At 39.0% G+C, this 19,477-nt stretch overlaps 1 protein-coding gene across 2 annotated transcripts in view; it reads right to left on the bottom strand.

Annotated features, from left to right (window-relative positions):
* RASL12 (RAS like family 12) overlaps positions 1-19,477 on the bottom strand; it is a 486,162-nt gene that overhangs the window by 394,905 nt on the left and 71,780 nt on the right. The gene's annotated exons all lie outside the window — the stretch shown is intronic.

The following is a 19,477-nucleotide window of genomic DNA, read 5'->3' as shown; positions in this document are numbered from 1 at the left end:
CAAGGCAATATACTACATGGCTGGAAATATATAAACCTTAGTTCATTTTGCGATCAAAAATTATATATAACTATATACATATACATTTTGCATGTAAAAATCAGTTTATATTTTCATAACCTATTGTTAACAAAGATCGCTTTCGTTCTTCTAGACTTCTTCAGGTCTGTGTACAAGAACCTTAAAAACCTATATAATTGTATAATTAGTTAGTATTGTCATTACCATCATTTTGAATAAAGTTGAAAATATATATATATCATATAACTATTGATAAACTCATCCAGCTGAGTGGTATATTGTCAGTTGGGTTACAAACTGGCTCACTGATAGAACTCATACGGTCAAAATAGGGGCCTCCACCACATCCAGCAGACCTGTAAACAGTAGTGTTCCACAGGGATCAGTTCTAGGACTCCACTGTTCAGAATCTTCTTCTCTGGTGGACAGGTTAAAACTAAAGGACTGTGGCTGACAAAGTTTGCTTATGACTGCTTGATTTGTTTCTAACTTCAGAATATCTGCCTAAATACTTCATCCTTAAATTTTCAGGGTCTACGTATTAATTTCCCCTGAACTGTTTAGCAGTGCTGTCTACAGACTCAGACACCTTGAGTGACATTTTTACTTTAAAAGCACAATTTAAATTTCTTTAATACCTAGTTGCACACAGAGCAACTAGTTTGTAGTGACACTGTCCACATAGTTGCAAACTGGATACTCCTGACAGTGACTGATATTCTCACTCCAGCTGTCTAATCAATAAAAAAAGGGTCTGTTGCCATGGATATGAACTTTCTTACTGTCTCTGTTACCAGCTTGGTGGATATGGGCATCCTGAGGCAATGCAGAAATTGCCTCATGTTAACTGACAACCAGTTAATTCTCAAGCTAATATGGTATGTGAGAGATGTAGTTACACAATGTCACTGGAGGCAAAGCTCTCACATAAAAGTACTCCTAATGTCAATAAGGTTGTCATTAGTACACATGCTGCACCCATCACACACAATTCAAAGGAGTCATATTGACCTACATATGCTGAGGCAATTACATGCAGCCTGCCTAAACCACAAAGACCTCCTAGATGAAGTACACATAACAAATACTCTCAGCAGCCCAAATGCACTGTTTCAAAACAACACCCACATCAACACATAGAGCTACATCTCATGGAGCCTCTATCTCTAAGCTCATAAGGCAAGCCACCACACAATCCAACATTCTAGTCATTGGAGACTCCATCATCAGACACATCGATGTCACTCTCACCATGCTGAGTAAGAAGAAAGTTATTGTCAGTTGCTTATCAGGGGCTAGGATCCACCACATTACACATGCACTCAGGTCACTGGAGCACAGTTACCAATATGACTCAGTCATAGTCCATGTGGAGTAAATGACCCAAGACATACCTCCCTAGACTATATGAAGAGCGACATATCTCAGGCTGGTATGAGCCTAGTATTGAGCAGCATTTTACCTTCTCCAAGGATGATGCCACAATATGAACAAAAGATGATTGACTTTAATAATTGGTTTAGTTTCTGGTGTTATTCTAAAGGGGTGCAATATTTCTCAGCACGGAAGGAGATGGTCAAAAGACCTCCCTGCTATGCAAGAGATGGTCTGCACCTCTCCCCTCTAGGCTTTCGAATGCTAGCTAAAACATTGTCTTCCCCATAGTGCCTTTTTTAGGCAATGCCAAACTGAAAGTACTTCTGACATAACAAATCAAAACCAAGAAAATCTAAAGGTATTAGTGCTCAAAACCAAGAAAATCTAAAGGTATTAGTGCTCAATGCTAGGAGTCTAAACAAAAAGCTCCACTCCCTAGAAGCTTTTTATATCATTGAGAATGCTGCTGTCTGTGCAGTCAGTCACTGAGATATGGTTTAAAGCTGTGGACAACACATCAACAGTGCAAGGCTATAATGCCTTCCACACATTTAGGCCAGCTACTTCTCATGCAGGGACTAAAGGTGGAGGTGTCTCTATTTACATTATAAATAAATATACTTCAAGGCTGGTCAAACAGGGCTATGCACTTGAGATGCTCCATGTTCAAATCACCATAGGTAAAATCTAATACAATTTCCTTGCAAGCTATAGGTCCCCTTCTATGACCCAGGAAACCCATACCATGTATTTAAACTTTCTAGAAACACTAACCATCCAAAAATACCGTATTCATGGGTGACTTTAATCACCCCACTATTAACTGGGAATCCTAATCTACACCAGATGTACATGCATAGAGATTCCTGGATTTTGTAAACACAAACTCCCTGGACCAGATAGTCAATACACCGACCAGGGGTGCAACCATACTGGATTTGGTCCTCAGTAATATGGGAAACTGCTACACACACCCTACTGTAATGTCTTCCCTCATAAGGTCAGACCACAAAATGGTTTTCTTTGAAGTAAAAATAAAACCTGTACCCCCAGCTAAACCTGTAATATTCTAGAACTATTATAAGGCTAACCTCCTGCTATTAAGTAAGAACCTGGCAAAATTTCAAGCTCACATAAACCCTGAGAACATTGCTGCCTATGCAGAACTGTTCACAGAAACCCTGTATAAGCATGTTAATAGATGCACAGGGGCAGCTCTACCGACCAGGAAGACGTACAAAACTAACTTGAAAAACAAGCCACCCCAGTGGAATCACAAAATAAATAGGCTGTATAACAGCAGGAAGAAAATCTTGGCAAAAATTAGGAGGTGCAGCACCCATCAGGATAAAAGCACTCTCATTAAACCAAACAAATAACTCAGAGGACAAATAAAGTCTACCAAAGCCAAATTTGAGGTATGTTTGACCTCCTAGGCCAAGGACAACCACAAAGCATTCTTTAGCTATATCCGCAACCACAAAGGCAATACACAATTTTGTGTAGAGCTCATTGTAAATGGAGCCACCTATACTAAATCAGAAGCTATAACAAGCCTCCTGGCTGATGAATTCAGCTCAAACTTTACCCCTCTCTCTCCCTCAACCTTCCTTCAGAAAATATCATCAAATATAACTCCCCCTACTGTCATTAGAGAATAGGTCCTTAATGCTCTCTCTAAGACCAGGAACACTGCATGCATGGGCCCAGACAATATCCCAGGATGCCTTCTAAATAGCATGAAATATTACTATCAGGGCCTCTGGAATTACTATTTAACTGTAGCCTCCAAACAGGCTTCATGCCTCATGAATGGAGAAAAGCAACAGTCATCCCTCTGTGCAAAGGTGGGCCACCTACAGACCCTGGAAACTACACACCCATAAGTCTTACTAGTCTTATATGTAAAGCCATGAAAAGAATTATCATGGAGATGATCAATAAACATATAGTAAACCTCCAAACACTGGACCCAACCCAGTTTGGTTTCATCAAGGGCAGATCATGCCTACTCAACCTGGTGGACTTCTTTAAGAAGGTCACCAAAGCAATGGATGAGGGCAAAATCGTTCACACTGCCTACCTTGAGCTGGCCAAGGCATTTGACACAATACCACACTCAGGCATTGTTGACAAACTCAAGAGGTTAGGTACAAACCCGTATGCCACCGAGTGGCTAACCAACTGGCTCATAGACAGGACCCAGGAAGTTAGAATTGGGGAGTCCACCTCTACAAAGAGGCCACTCACAAATTTAGTCCCTCAGGGATCAGTTCTTCGACCGCTCCTTTTTGGTATTTACTTCTCAGAAGTCAAGGCCAGTGTCAGCGGTCTCTGGCTGATTAAATCTGCAGATGATTGCAAATTAGGAGGCGTTATTGAATCTCACTCTCACACAAATGTTCTCAAAGAGGGGATGACACAGACAAACAACTGGTGTCAAAGCCATGGACTAAACCTAAATGCCAAGAAATGCATAATAGTATCCTTTGGGAGGTCATCCATCCCTGGTAACTATCATATTGACAACGCACCCCTTAGAGATGACCTAGTAGTCAGGGACTTAGGGACAAACATAGATAGTAATCTATCCTTTGACTATCACATCTACAGTGGTGAGGAAATCATTCTATGTTGCGCAACGTATAAACAAAGGTATGGCATGTAAGTCCAAGGAAGTCATTGTTCCACTGTATTCGGCATTCATCAGACCTATCATTGAGCACAATGCCACCTTTGATATGTACCTAACCAGGTATATCCAACAATTGTAACATCCACAAAGGTTCCTCACTAAAAGAATACAGGGTGTAAGTAAAATGTCCTATGCAGACGACCTCAAGGCCCTATCCCTGTATTCTGTCTTCTACAGGCTTTTGAGGGGAGAACAATGCCTGGCATAAAGGGCATTGTCAGACTCCACTCTGATGGACCTCCAGCATATCCACAAAACAAACAGCACTAGAGTTACCAATTCTAAAGTCTTAAACATTGCCTGTGATATAAATAGGAACTGCTGGAGAGATAGGTATGTATCCCAGAGACTACCCCGTCTATGGAACAGGCTCCCCATCCATGTGAAGCAGAGTTCCTCCGTGACCCAATTCAAGTGCAACTTGGACAACTGGATGCTGGAAATGCATCCCTGGTTTGGCACCTATGTCTCTAATGGACACAGCCTGTAAATTATTAATTTCCCATTTCCCTGGCCCATACTTACACATATCAATGGTATCAGAACTTCTCAGAAATATGGGATGCATGGCTAGGCTTAAAAAGGCCCTTGCGGTTGTTAGCCTAGTAAACAGCTATGAACCTACTACTGCAAACTGGGAGCAACCATTGAAACCCCTAGCAATGTCAACATCCTGCAAGAAGGTCTTACGCAGACTAATGACTTGTGCCAAAGTCATGGTCTTAAACTTAATGCAAACAAATGCATTATCATCCTATTTGGCAAGGGTGATGTTCCTGCAAACTACCACATCATTAGCAATACCATAAGCACACAGTCAGGGGTGAGATATCTGGGCACATAGGTCAAAAGCAACCTTAATTTCAATTACCATGTTCCCATAGTGGTAAGAAGGGCATTTTATATTGCTCATCCAATCTCATACATAAGGACATTGCTTCCAGAAAAAAGAGGTTATAACCGCCTGTAATCTTCTCTCATTAGGCCAGTAATACAGTACAATGCTCCCTTTGGTATGTTCCTTTCCAAACACCTGCAGCAGTTGGAGAGACCACAAAGGTTCTTTACAAAGAAAATTCAGGGTCTTCAAGATCTGTCTTATGCAGACAGACTGAAATCATTGTCACTTTACTCTGTGTCATACAGACTGTTCAGAGATGACCTGTGCCTTTCATATATAGCAATCTCTGACCCAGCTTTAATGGAAATGCTGCACATTCGAAGGTCAAATGGTACACAGGTCACTTGCTCAAAGGACCTTAACCTGGCATGCGACATCAGCAGAACTTGCTGGAGAGGCAGATTTGTCTCACACAGGTTGCCCTACCTTTGAAACAAGCTTCCTACTGATGTTAAACGAAGCCTCTCATTTGCTCTATTTAAACATAATTTGGACGATTGGATGGGTAACTGGAAATTCAACCCAGAGGTTCCGCCTACTGTATGTCCCTCTTGGACAGGGGCAATAGTTGCTGATTTTAGTGTCTGCTTGAACCAGACACCCTTGGGAACACAGGTTGAACTTGGATAGGCTTACAAAGGCCCTGGGGCCATTAGCCTAGTAACCTCCTGTGAGCCTATGATCCTATAATATTAATATTGTTTCCATCTTCTGCTGCTGTTGAGGATCCACTATTCTCATACATACAAGTGGAAGTTGTTACCAAACTATGTTATGGCCTCCCCATGTAGTGAATGATATTGATCTCAGCTGTCAGTTATGCCAGTAACTTTAGTAGATCATTCACTGCTTTCACTAAATATTCTCTTAGCTGCTCTCTTCAATATTTTCTGCAATTCCTACTAGATTCAAATTTGATATTTTAGAGCATTTACCTGAATTATCCACTTTCCTTCTTAAGAATCTCATCTTTTCACTGTATTTTAATGCTTTTATACCAAAACTGCATATTATTGAAATACTCGTATGACATTAAATATAAATCATAGCCAAGAAAAGCCCAAATATATACAATTTCAGCATAGTCGAAACACCTCTGATATAACAAACACATGGTGTTCCTTTAGCCTTTTGAAACTGCTTCTCAAATTATTCATTTTATCCCCGTAACTCTGCATCTAGGCCTGCAGTGCCCAGGTTTCTCAGGCAGTCCTTCACAACATGTTTCCATTCTGTTTCCATTTCATCCTACATTAAGCAATGCATATATTGTTAGTGTCTGGATTAGTGGCTAGTCCACTGGCTTTCAATGGCAGGAAGTTCAAAATTCTGGGGTTCTATACCCACGCCTGGTGCTCAGATTCATATTCTAATACCCTGTTTGAAATATTCCTTAAGAGTGAATGGGTGTGCTGCACTAGTGAGGTTCTATCATTTGGAAGAGACAGTAAAATGATGGCCCAGCTGCCAAGAATTGGTGACAGCTCATATGGATGTAAAGGACTCCATGTCATATAGCAACTTGATTTAAGCAAAACTAAGATGCAGACACATTCATGCAGGTCTCAACACCCCAATAATAGTGGTATAACAATACAGAGAAAGCAATCTATTCTTCATTAGTATAGTAATGAGCATCGCCACATGTTACATGGGAGACCAAGGGTAGATTCCCAGACAGAGGTGAGCATCCCCACATGTTGCACGGGAGACCAAGGTTAGATTCCCAGACAGGGGTGAGCATCCCCACATGTTACATGGGAGACCAGGGTTAGATTTCTAGACAGAGAGTAGCAGCACCTTTAGATTGCTGATGTAGCTCATCATGCAAATACAGTGCTTTAGAGGTTACAGGTGCTAAAGTTTATGGGTTCAGGTCCCCTAGAAGGTGGATAATACTGCCTCTTTCATTAGTTGTTGCTGTAACTCAGCATGTAAATGACATGCCTTGGACAAAGAAGGTTGTGGGTGCGCATTCCCTAGGGGTTGTATGCTTTAACTCTAGTGGTAAGGACATGGAATTAAGGCTTTGAGCTATGTTAATAAGTTACTTCCTTCGGTACAGGATTTGATTCCTTGTCCTACTTTTGTCTAGTGTGACTTTGAGCAAGTCATTTGGGGCAATCAGGAATTTAAGCTAGGCTCCTTAATGGTATCTTTGTCTATATGCCTACTACTTATCTATGACTCTGTTTTTATAAACCAAGAAAAATTATAAATTCAGTTCTAGACCACAAATCACAATTTTATATGAAAAAATAAACTACAAAAAATACTATCGTGTAAAAACATACAATGTATACAATAGTCTAGGTCTTTTTAATTTGCATCTCACAATAAGAGACAAATAATACCTGAGGTTTTGAAGTAATACACCAAGTATCCTCTATTTGTCCCCTGATTTCAGTTTTTGAATACGTACAGTACATGCCTTCTATTTAATATTTAATTTCATTAAGCAATTTAGAGTATCCACATGCATATTGTACAAAACATCACGTGAAATTACCTTTACAACCAAAGTACTATTATCATGATGATGTTAATCATGCTAAATTTCCCACCTCAACCTTCTTCGTGAACCCCATTTATCAGAACTGCAAGTTGTAGGGCAGGAAAGACAGCCAATATTCAGATCACTAAAGACTTCAGCAAGGATCACTAAAGTCAGAAAAAGAACCTATAAAATATTTGTGCTACGTACATTTACATATATTTGTGTATACATCCCCCCACATGCATGCACGCATGCAGGCACACGCACACAAACACAAAATATGGATATGTAAAGTTTAGTGTTGCATTCATGCAATTGAATATTCATTTTAATACTGTCTTGCCCTTTTGTATCTCCCTTGCATTTGTGCATTTCTATATCTGTCAATATAAAACAGTTCTGCTCCTGTGTATCTGCCTTGTTGACTGTGTTTGTGGATAAAAAGGGCCTTTGGACCAGCCCACTCGCCTTGTTATGAAACTAAATAAATAAGTCTCTACTTCCACCCCACCCATACACTGCAGAAACACACACATCCATTTCTGCAAACATTTGACATTCCTCTTAATGACTATCTTATCATGTGACAAGAGCAATAAAAAATTATTAACATATAAAAGCATGTGTGTATGCAAATGTCAGTCTTAACTGCAACAGCTACCTGTTCCAACAAACAATCACAGGGGACGTTTCATACCTTATTACTCAAAAAACAGGGAAACACAGTCCACACTTCATCATTTATGTTTTCAACCAAGAAATTATACCATCAGAAAAAAAATCTACTTAGCCAGTTGTATTTTTGGGGGTATTCAGCATAACAATATTTCTCCAGTTACCTAAAAACTTCATATCACTGCTCTTTTTAAAAAACAAAGCAAAGTATATCATATTTCCAACAAGGATCTCTTTTACTATGATCTAGCCATGTCAAATTGCACACTACCAATGGACCTGAAATATGCTTTATACATGAAGAAAGGTTCGATTGTATGCCCTTTACTGTTCATTCACAGTTTATATGCTTCCACTAAGAGACTTAAATAGGGAGAGTGCTACGGAAATGGATTCTTAATTTATCTCTCCTTTCCTCAGGAGGAAATGGTGTGTGTGTGTGTGTGTGTGTGTGTGTGTGTGTGTGTGTGTGTGTGTGTGTGTGTGTGTGTGTGTGTGTGTGTGTGTATTTATTTATTCCTAAACTAACCATCTTGAAGCCATACACTCGGCTTTTTGATAATCATTTGAAAATGAATGCTTTCAAAACAGGAGCTATGATAGTTCATGCTATGAGGGATTTCTATGTCCCTTCAATCCCTAATCACAGCGTTTATGATGGGAATAAGCTTGACTTTGTATATAAGGTGCATAACTGGGGTGTTATACTAGACTGCAGGTTAACACTGTGGGACCATGTGTTAGATGTTGGAAAGTCCTTGTGTTTCCAGTTAAAAAACATATCTATAACAAATCATTTTTTGTCTTGAGCTAATTTCTCAGCAGTACATCATGCTTTAGTCTCACTGAGGCTGGATTAATGCAATGTCCTTTAGTGAACTGGACCGCCTACAGTTAGTGCCGAATTTTGTAGCCAGATTACTTGCTGGTACTACTCTTTACCCACTCATTCCCCCTATTTTGCATTGTCTGAACTGGCTGTCAGTTCAACTTAGTATTATCTTCAAGGTTTTGTTGTTGGAGCACTTGTCTATACACAGCTCGAGTCCCTCATACCTGAAAGAGTTTGTGGTGTCATACAGCCTAAATAGGGTTCTACATTTGTCCAATTGGGGGCTGCTATGGAGCATCTTGAGTCACCCCACATGTGGAATTTACTACCTCAGTGGCTTCAGGCGTGTCCGTCATTGGCCAATTTTTGCAGTTTCCTAAAAACGTATCTTTTTTATCCTGCATATGAAGGAATTTGATAATATACTATGTCTGGTTTTATTTCCTGTGCTATCTATTGGATTGCTTTATATTCTACTGTCTGTTAATTAATGTTTACATCTACTTTGTGTATGATGCTTTGCTGAAAAACACCTAAAACATGCAGCTGAAGTTGATGTTCTTGGTTCTGGGAGGCTTAGGGAGTGACTTTTGACAACTTCAGCATAAGCTGGTTTGGTATGAACATGCAGACATGTGGCTGTTTGTATGTTCTGCTCACAGGCCAGAGGTTTTGGTGAGAAAGTGGGTCAGTGTGAGTACTTATACCTCTCACAGATTGCATTATGTATGTCAAGTAACAGTACTTCTATGAGCATTAATCAGTTCTTACTCTGACCATAAATACCAAGGCATACAACACTGGCAATAGAATGTACAATGGACAACAGGCTGATGGTCTATCATTGCTGTCTGGTTTGTCTATATCCTATCTGTATAATTGCAAGATATAAAATTACTAAAAAAATACTGCATAAAGAAGGATGAAGTGTGATTGATCACTGTTAGCAGCAAATGGAATAGGCAACAATGATGCCTAATTCAACAAGAAGCAACAAGCAGAGGTGATGATAAGCCAGGCAGGAAGAAGTGACAAATAAAAGTAATAATAGATAAGGATGAGAAGGGTTTGTTAAGCAAGAACTGAAGGAAACAGCACAGCTAACAACTTACCAAAGTAATTGAGATCATACTTTCTGACTTTCCAGATTTTCAAAGAATGTCCATACTTTTGTTGCATGTTTTGGTCTTTCCTCATAAAATCTGTGGTTTTCTGCCAATCATTGAGGACTGACATCTCTAAATAATAACAGATATTTGGGTTCCACTTCATATCCTTCAGAAAACGCATGCTAAAGCAAAACCTGTTATTCTAGCACTTTCTAAGCTTATAAGTGCAGTACAAAACTGTTGACCACCAAAGAGCCTGTGGCCTGCTTTTCATCTTGGGACTGGTGCTACTGGTTTGCTTTTGGTGAGAGAAAAAACAAAGGAGAATTGTTATTCCAGCAGCATGAAGCTGTGATGAAACCAGCACTAGTAGTAGCCAAGTAGTTGCCAATCAGGTGAATCCCCTCTTTTCATCATTCTTGACAAAACTAATTCTTTCTTTTCATTAAGTACTGCTTGATCAGCTTATGTCTAACCTAACTTTAAAATATCTCCCTAAATACTTCATTCATAAATCATCAGGGTCTATTTATTAGTTTTCCCTCAAGTGTTTGGCAGGAGTGGCTGATACAGGCAAATAACTGGTGTCAGAGCCATGCACTAAAACTAAATGCCAAGAAGTGCATAACAGTATCTTTTGGGAAGTCATTCACCCCGGTAACTATCATATTGACAACACACCCATAAGAGTTGACCCAGTGGTCAGGGACTCGGGGACACACATAGACAGCAGCCTAGCCTTTGATCATCACATGCCTACAGTAGTGAGGGAATCATTCTATGTTGTGCAACTTATAAACAAAGGAATGGCATCTAGGTCCAATGAGGTCATTGTTCCAGTGTATTCGGCATTCCTTAGACCTATCGTTCCATACAATGCCCCTTTTGGTATGAATCTAAACCGGTACATCCAACAATTAAAATGTTCACAAAGGTTCCTTACTAAAAGAATACAGTTCATAAGTAACATGTCCTATGCAGACCACCTCCAAGGCCCTATTCTTGTATTCTGTCTCTGAGGGGAGCTCTATGCCTGGCATACAGTGCATTTTCAGACCCCAACCTGCATATCTGCAAAACAAACATCACCAGAATTACTCATTTTAAAGATTTAAACATTGCCTGTGATTATAAATAGGACCTGCTGGATATACAGGTATGTATCCTGAGACTACCCCCTTCTCTATTTCAGGCTTCTCATTCCATGTGAAGCAGAGTTCCTCCCTAAACCAATTCAAGTGTAACTTGGACAATTGCATGGGGAAAAGGAAATTCATCCCTGGTTTGGCACCTATGTCTCTAAAAGACACAGACAGCCTGTAAATATTTCATCTCGCAGGCCCTGCTTGTAAATGTATCATCTCCCAAGTCCCTGCTCATGTTTATCTAGAGTACCAGAACTTGTCAGAGATTTGGAATGCATGGCTAGGCTTAAAAAGGGCCTTGTGGTCGATAGCCTAATGCACATGTGCAAAATGGTGTCCAAATGCTTTATTTGATTTTAGTTTCAGGTTTTCCGCTTCCAAAAATAAGTAGAGTAATTTCCAGACTGTTAGAACCATTGTCATTGAAATAAACAAACAATTCAGAAGATTAATAAAATCTACCAAAGCCAAGTTTGAGGTTAAAATAGGCAACCAAGCCAAAGAAAACAACAATGCTTTTTCTTTAGTTATGTTTTTAATCTCAGAAGCACAATGTAGCAATTTACAGAGCTAATTGAGAATGACATTGCCTATAATAAGGCTAAAGATATAGCAAATTTCCTGTCTGATAAATTCAGCTCAGTATTTACCCCCCCCCCCCCGGTCTATCCCACAAGATATACCCAAAACTGATTCACCTTCAACTATCACACAAGACCAAGTTCTAAAAGTGCTTTCAAAATCCCAAAATATCAGGGGTCCTAACAATATCCCTGGATGCATCTTAAATAGCATGAAGCACAATTTGGCCACCCCCACCCAACAACAATACAAGATTGTTCAACCTCTGTCTCCATACAAGTTTTGTACCAAGAGTATGGAAAACAACTATCTTCATTCCACTGCATAAGTTTAATCAACCTCATATGCAAAGCCATGGAAAGACTTATCATGGAGCTAACCAATAAGTGCACAGGGAACCTCTAAATACTGCACCCATCTCAGTTTGGATTCATTGAGGGGAGGTCATACTTACTCAATCTGTTGGACTGTTTTGAAAAGGTCACAAAAAAAAAGGATGAAGGTCAAATGGTACACATCGCGTACCTCAACCTGCCCAGAGCTTTGGACACAAGCCTCCACTTCGGCATAGTAGAAAAGGTAAATAAACTGAGAATAAACCCCTACATCACTTACTGGAGTAATAAATGGTTCACAGGATGCAGGAGATTAAAATAGGGGAATCTACCTCCACAAAGAGCCCAGTCACCAGCAAAGTCCCCCAAGGTTCGGTGCAGGGACCTCTCCTGCTTGGGATTTACTTCTCTGAAGTAAAAATCAATATGAAAGGGTACTGACTGATTAAGCTTACAGATGACTACAAGCTAGAAGCAGTCATTGAATCCTCAACTGATTTATCCATGCTGCAGGAAGGTTTGTCTCAAACAAATAATTGGTCCCAGAATCATGGACTGATATTGTCTCCAAAAATATATTATCATATCCTTAAGGATGTCTTCTGGACTGGATAACTGCCACATGGACAAAATGGCCCTAAGATTTGACCCAGTTGTTCATGATTTGGAAACTTTTATCGTCAGTGACCTAACTTTTGACCAACATGTGTCCACTGTTGTAAGAAAGTCCTGTATTGCACAGCTTATAAACAAAGGGATTGCATCTAAAGATGCCATTGCCCCCTTTTACTCCAGTCCTTATTAGTTCAGTTATCGAATATAATGCCCCCAGTGGCATGTATCTGTCTAGACACATGAAACAACTGGAAGTCTCATAGAGATACCTTATTAAAAGGATACAAGCCTCAAACAATATGTCCGACATGGACTGACTCAAAGCCTTATCACTAGACTCACTGACCTACAGAATGCTATGAGGTGACCTGTGTCTACCATGCAGGGCATCTTCTGACCCAATACTGATGGACCTATTGCACGTTATCAAGTCAAATGCCATCAGAAATATTCAGTCCAGGAATCTAAACCTCTTTTACAACATCAACAGAACAGTTTGGAGGGGCAGGTATATCTCACAGGGGATACCACTGCTCTAGAACAGCCTCCCCATCCATGTAAAACAAAGTTCATCCCTGTCCATATTCAAAATCACTCAAAATATCCATTGCATGGTTCCAGTCATCCACAAAAAACTCGAAGCACAAACACTTTAAAGCACAAAAAATATACCAAGGCCAGGAAGCATATCCTTACCAATTTATTGTAAGTGCTTTCGTCTTGATCAATGTCAAGACTTCATCAGACAAGACACAAACATAACTAAATGCATTTTAAAAGCCACAAGGTTCCAGTCATTCTCATTAGGGGCAACAAATAATTATCGACCATGGGATGGATAAGGCCAATCTAACACCAAACAGGACAGGTTAACTTAAGCACCAAAAGGGAAATTGGCTAGGCTTAAAATGGCCCACAAGGCAGCTAGCCTAATACTTACCTATGAAACTATGAATCTATAAGTGCAATATTTAAAATCTATCACTAGTTTTGGGCCTTTGTATCCCCATTAATTCTGGATTTATCCAGATTTCTTGTGCCAACAGGTTGAAAGGTATGGTAGAGACACTATATTAGGTAAAAAGTCGGATGAAACAGCACAGCTAATACTATATATCAACTACTAAAAAGTAGTGTCACTATATTAAACATCTGCGAGCAATGCAATCAGCTTGCAGCAGTGCAGTACCACCAAAAGGCAGAGTGAGAAGCTAATAGAAGCAGAGCACAAATGAGCTTAATATGCAGGAAAAAAAATGGAACTGAGTACATATACTTACAACCGGTAGCTGTCTCTCAGAAAATCTCATAGATTGCAGCAATGCAGCAGAATTGAGCACTCCATGAACATGCATGGTAATGTCTACACTCCAAGTGAGATGGCCTAGTCATTCCGAGGGAAAATAAGTAAATATGATCACCAGTGATTATTCAACAACAGCTACGGTGGCGCTGAATGTAGAAATGTGCAATGGCACACAAGGCTGAGCAATATAAAGAAAAGTAGAAAAACACAACAGCCAATTGAATTGCAACTTATTACTAGGCCAGTAGCAGTTCGTTTATTAGTTGTGATGGAAAGTTGGGAGTATACAGATATAAAAAACACAGGTACCTATGCTTACTACAATTACAAATAAACTGTTGCTTTGGTATTGTTGTAGAATATATTGTTAAAACAGTGAATATTCTGGCATGCTCACTATTCTAATTATTACACATTCTTTCTAGGCAGCCTTCAGAAACATGACTCACAGTTCTAACACTGTCTTTCAAATGACTAAACAGCTGCTTTAAACCTCTTTCAGTATCAGATCTACTTAACAATAGGATAGCTCTGCAGAATGATTGTGTAAAGTTATCTTTCTAATATTAAGACTGTAAGAGATTAGCTGATGTATGCACTTCAGAAAAAAAAATCTTGTTTAAACTTTTACTGAGCAAAACTGCAGAACTCCTGAGTAATGAAAATCAGTCCGTTGTTAGATATCTCCTCATCTGGTACATCATGTCTACCAACAAACGATTTGTAAATTGTGATGGCACTATGACTGGAAATTTCAAGCAGCTGAGCTACTTCTGGATATGTTGAGAGAGACAGAACGAGAGAGAACACAATGACATCTGTATGATAAAATAAATCTCCTCTAACTTTCATTCAGGAAAGAGATTTTTTTCCATGATGCTGCACTTTCTCACTGATTCTAATTCTAAAATTATCACTGACTTCACATAAACATCACAGACCATTTCTTTACACCAAGATATACCCCATCCATGAGTCATAAATCTTAAGTAGCTCTGTTTCTCAAAGTTGCATTGGAATGACGGTCTTACCACCATTAAATATTAAACCTTGTACATGTGAAAGCTCATTATGACACGGGAAATGCATTCAAATATCCAGATGCAGTGACATAATATTATGGACAACCAAACATGACTGTGTCTGTTAACATCTACACTTCTGTATTTTCTGTTGTAGAATCCCCACTCTTCATTTCAGCAATTGAGAAATAATTCATAAAACTTCCAAAGTATTTCTCCAGCAAGTCTTTTTTTATATTCTTGCAACCAAGTTCTGATAAATGTATCAGCCATATATATAAGTTTACTTACTTTGCTGTGAACATGTAACTCATACTTCTACAGGCAAAACAACATGCTTTGTAGCATTCTTATCAAGACACCTCCTAAAAATTATCTGTAGTGAATTATGGCCTTACTCAACTGTAACTGATTTGTCATACACATAATTATAGAACATTCAACAAAGACTGCTGCCAACATTTCTTTCTCTATCTGTGCATAGCACGTGAGCACCATTTAAAACCCGCAAGCCACGTGCAGCCTAACAATGATATTGCCCAACACCCTTGTTGACTAACATCCAAGCATCACAGAACTTCAAATCAGTACTCTGAATATACATACATACATATATATATATATATATATATATTTGGGTCTACTTTGTTTCATTGAAAGCTCATTTCACTGAATTTGAATTCACCCTGACCAAATCGCACAAATTACTGAAAATTCATTTCACCGAATCTCATTTCACTGAAGTGAAGTACTGGCACTGTGTAGAGTACTGTAAGGCAAGTAAAAGGTTTATGCCCTTTTCCCCACTGTAGTGCAATCCTGGAGTTAGTATATATAATTAGGGGGGATGGGGGGGTGTCAGGGGCGTAGTTCCCCACCTAGTTTGGTTTTATAGGGTCTATATTACAAGACCAAAGACGCATTCTTTCGATTGCATCTTGGACGAACATAAAAGGCTGCAAACGCAAAATATCGAAGTGGCTGTTAAGCAAATTCTTTCCCTGGAAACGTTGCCATTTTCGGCACTGTAGTGCGGTCTCGGAGTTGGTATATTTAAGTAGGGGGGGTGTGGGGCAAAGCCCACCACTTAATGTAATGTTTGAAATTGTTTTTTTTTTTGTTTGTTTTTGGTGGAACAGTGTTCTTTTCCCTTGGAAAAAAATCGCTGTTCTGACACTTCAACATTATAAGCTTTCGCTTACATAGGGTCGATTAATCACCGTTCGCTTTTTTAAGTGTTCAGTGATCTAATATAGACCTGTTTTATATTATATTTCACCAAAAGCTTCAAAACAATACATTTTAAATCATAGACATGCATACTTACAACACCAATGAATAACTCTTTTCAGAAGACAATATATACCCAAACTAAATGGGGGGCTATGCACCCCACACACCCCTATGTGGGGGGCTGTGCCCCCCACACACCCCTTAACTATATATACTAACTCCTGGATCACACTACAGTGGGGAAAAGGGCATACAGCATTTACTTGCCTTACAGTACTCTACATAGTGCCAGTACTTCACTTCAGTGAAATAAGATTTGGTGAAACGAGTTTTCAGTTACTTGAGCTTTCAGCGATTTGGTCAGGGTGAATTCAAATTCAGTGAAATGAGCTTTCAATGAAACAAAGTAGACCCAAATATATACATACATATATATATATATATATGTATATATATATATATATATATATATATATATATATATATATATATATATATATATATATATGTGTGTGTGTGTGTGTATATATATATATATATATATATATATATATATATATATATATATATAGGTATTCAGAGTACTGATATAAAGTACTGTGATAGTCAAAAAGGGTGTTGGGCAATATCATTGTTAGGCTGGATATATATATATATATATATATATATATATATATATATATATATATATGTATATATACATATATATATATATATATAGTTTCACTTCATATTGCTGAAATGCTGAAATATCGAATTTCAGCATTTTGACAGTATAATGCCGAAACCATCACAATACCGACACTTCACAATCACGAAACCACATCATCGAACACACAGCATACAGCACACAACATACAAACCATAACACCCACACCACAAAACAATTAAATACAACAAAACACCACACAGACAAACACCTACACTACACAAATGCAGGGGGCAAGCTCCCCACACCCCCCTATTTATATATACTAACTCTGAGATCACACAAACAGTAAAAAAAAAAATCACACACTGCCAACACACACACTCATACCTCCACCTCCCTGCCCTAACCCACTCGTACAAGTTACAAAAACACGCACGCATACTCACTCACCTTAAACTGCAGACACTATCCCAGCCAAACACTTCCGTAAAGATAACGTAAATGCATAAGTGCAAATTCAACATTGTCCTATTCGTGCTTATGCACTTTCGCTATTTTGAAGTTTTGGCTTCATGAACATGAATTGATGAAATTCGATATTTCAGCAATTTGCAATTATGACGTGAAACCATATATATATATATATATATATTTATATATATATATATATATGTATACACACACACACACACACACACACACATATATATATATATATATATATATATATATATATATATATATATATATAAGTATATATGCCATTTCAAAACTACTGTCCTTTTCTTACAGCTAGAACCATGTGATTTCATGGTCTATACAGGTTCCTAACTGGCACTATTGTATGTTTCAAGTTTGGAATAAATGCAAATAATTTCTGTACCATAATATGGGATTATATCTTCTTGTCATGTGGAATTCCATAATTAAACACTGAATAACAAGAGTCTCGAAAACAACTCTTTAGCAGTAATAAATGTAGCAATGGCCATACCTGAAATTAAAATACATTGATTACTTACACTTACACTTATGTTCTGCTTTGTTGCAATGTATTATTACTTTTTGGGTGCAGAAGACTCTCAGTTTTGACTCATGCCTTATAGTGCACCTCATGGAGTAGTGCACCCCACAGAAATAAACACTATAAACCATATAATGTAATTCCTTAATTAAAAAAATTATACAGTTGTTCTTTTATACAACAATAACATTACTTCTTCTTCTTCTTCTTTCAGCTTTTCCCGGTTAGGGGTCGCCACAGCGGATCACCTTGTCCGCACATTGAATGGCAGTGGAGTTTTACAGTGTCGAGTTGCCAGCCCGGCGCCCAACCTTCCACAGAAGGCACACTCACACGCACACCTAGGGCCAATTTAGAGTGTCCAATCCACCTGCAGCATGTCTTTGGGATGTGGGAGGAAACCGGAGCACCCGGAGGAAACCCACGCGACCACAGGGAGGACATGCAGACTCCGCACAGAAGGCACCCCAGCCAAGGATTGAACCGGAGAACCTCTTGCTGTGAGGTGGCAATGCTAACCACTGCACCACCGTGGCCACCCACAACAATAACATTACTACTGTAACAAAAAAAGCATTTCTATAAACAGCAATGTTGATGCATTATGCCAGCCTCATTGGCATAAACAGATAAGTCCAATAGAATAAGTCACAGTGCTTTGTCGCTATTTCTGTTTTCACTGCCCAGTTACCTTGTGGAGTGTTTCGGTGGGTTACACATTTTTTGGTTACTTCGTTACTACTGTCGGTTTGGGGCTGTTTTTGTTATCATAGTGACATGAGTTTGATTAGTGATTCTGGCACCTGCTGGAGTTAGTGTGAGGGGGAAAGTTGAGGAGATATGCTTAAAAGGGCTGGACATTCTTCATAACGCCAGTACAGGCTGGTGAATTAGACAGCACTGAACTATGGAGGTGTCGACACCCAGCTTTGAATGTGTCACTGGCCTGCTGGTAAGAAATGTTCTTATATCACACCTCATTCCACACAAAAGCTTATAAATACTCCAGCATGTAGGAAGGTAGCCTCTTCCAGAGCAGAGAATAGTATAACACCACTCCTTGGATGCTCTATTACCCTAGTCAAAAAGGCATTGTACACCTTTCTTAACCTACTGGGAAAAAAACAGGCCCTGCCCAGTGATAGAAGACCTGAGGCATGTTCCAGCATAGTGCTGCATCTTGAAAGAGGGTGGAGGAGGGAAGCTGAGGAGAAGACTGAATTCAGAGGTACCACTACCATGAAAAAGGCAATCCAAAACATATTAAAAAAACATTAGCTGGCAGTTTGTAGATGGCAAACTGTGAGACAAATTACTGAAGCATTATACTTTTATTACTTGCTGTTGGATACTGTTTTGCCCCACTTCTGCAAGGTTGTACACTCTATTACTGTTTTATAGCAACTATAGTACCTAGTGTCAACACCACTGAATCATCTTGGCTATTGCTAACAAA

The sequence above is a fragment of the Protopterus annectens genome, chromosome 7.part1 (genome assembly GCF_019279795.1).
Source record: "Protopterus annectens isolate FY-2018-M chromosome 7.part1, PAN1.0, whole genome shotgun sequence".
Classification (NCBI taxonomy): domain Eukaryota; kingdom Metazoa; phylum Chordata; order Ceratodontiformes; family Protopteridae; genus Protopterus; species Protopterus annectens.
This window is presented reverse-complemented; position numbering and strand designations above follow the sequence as displayed.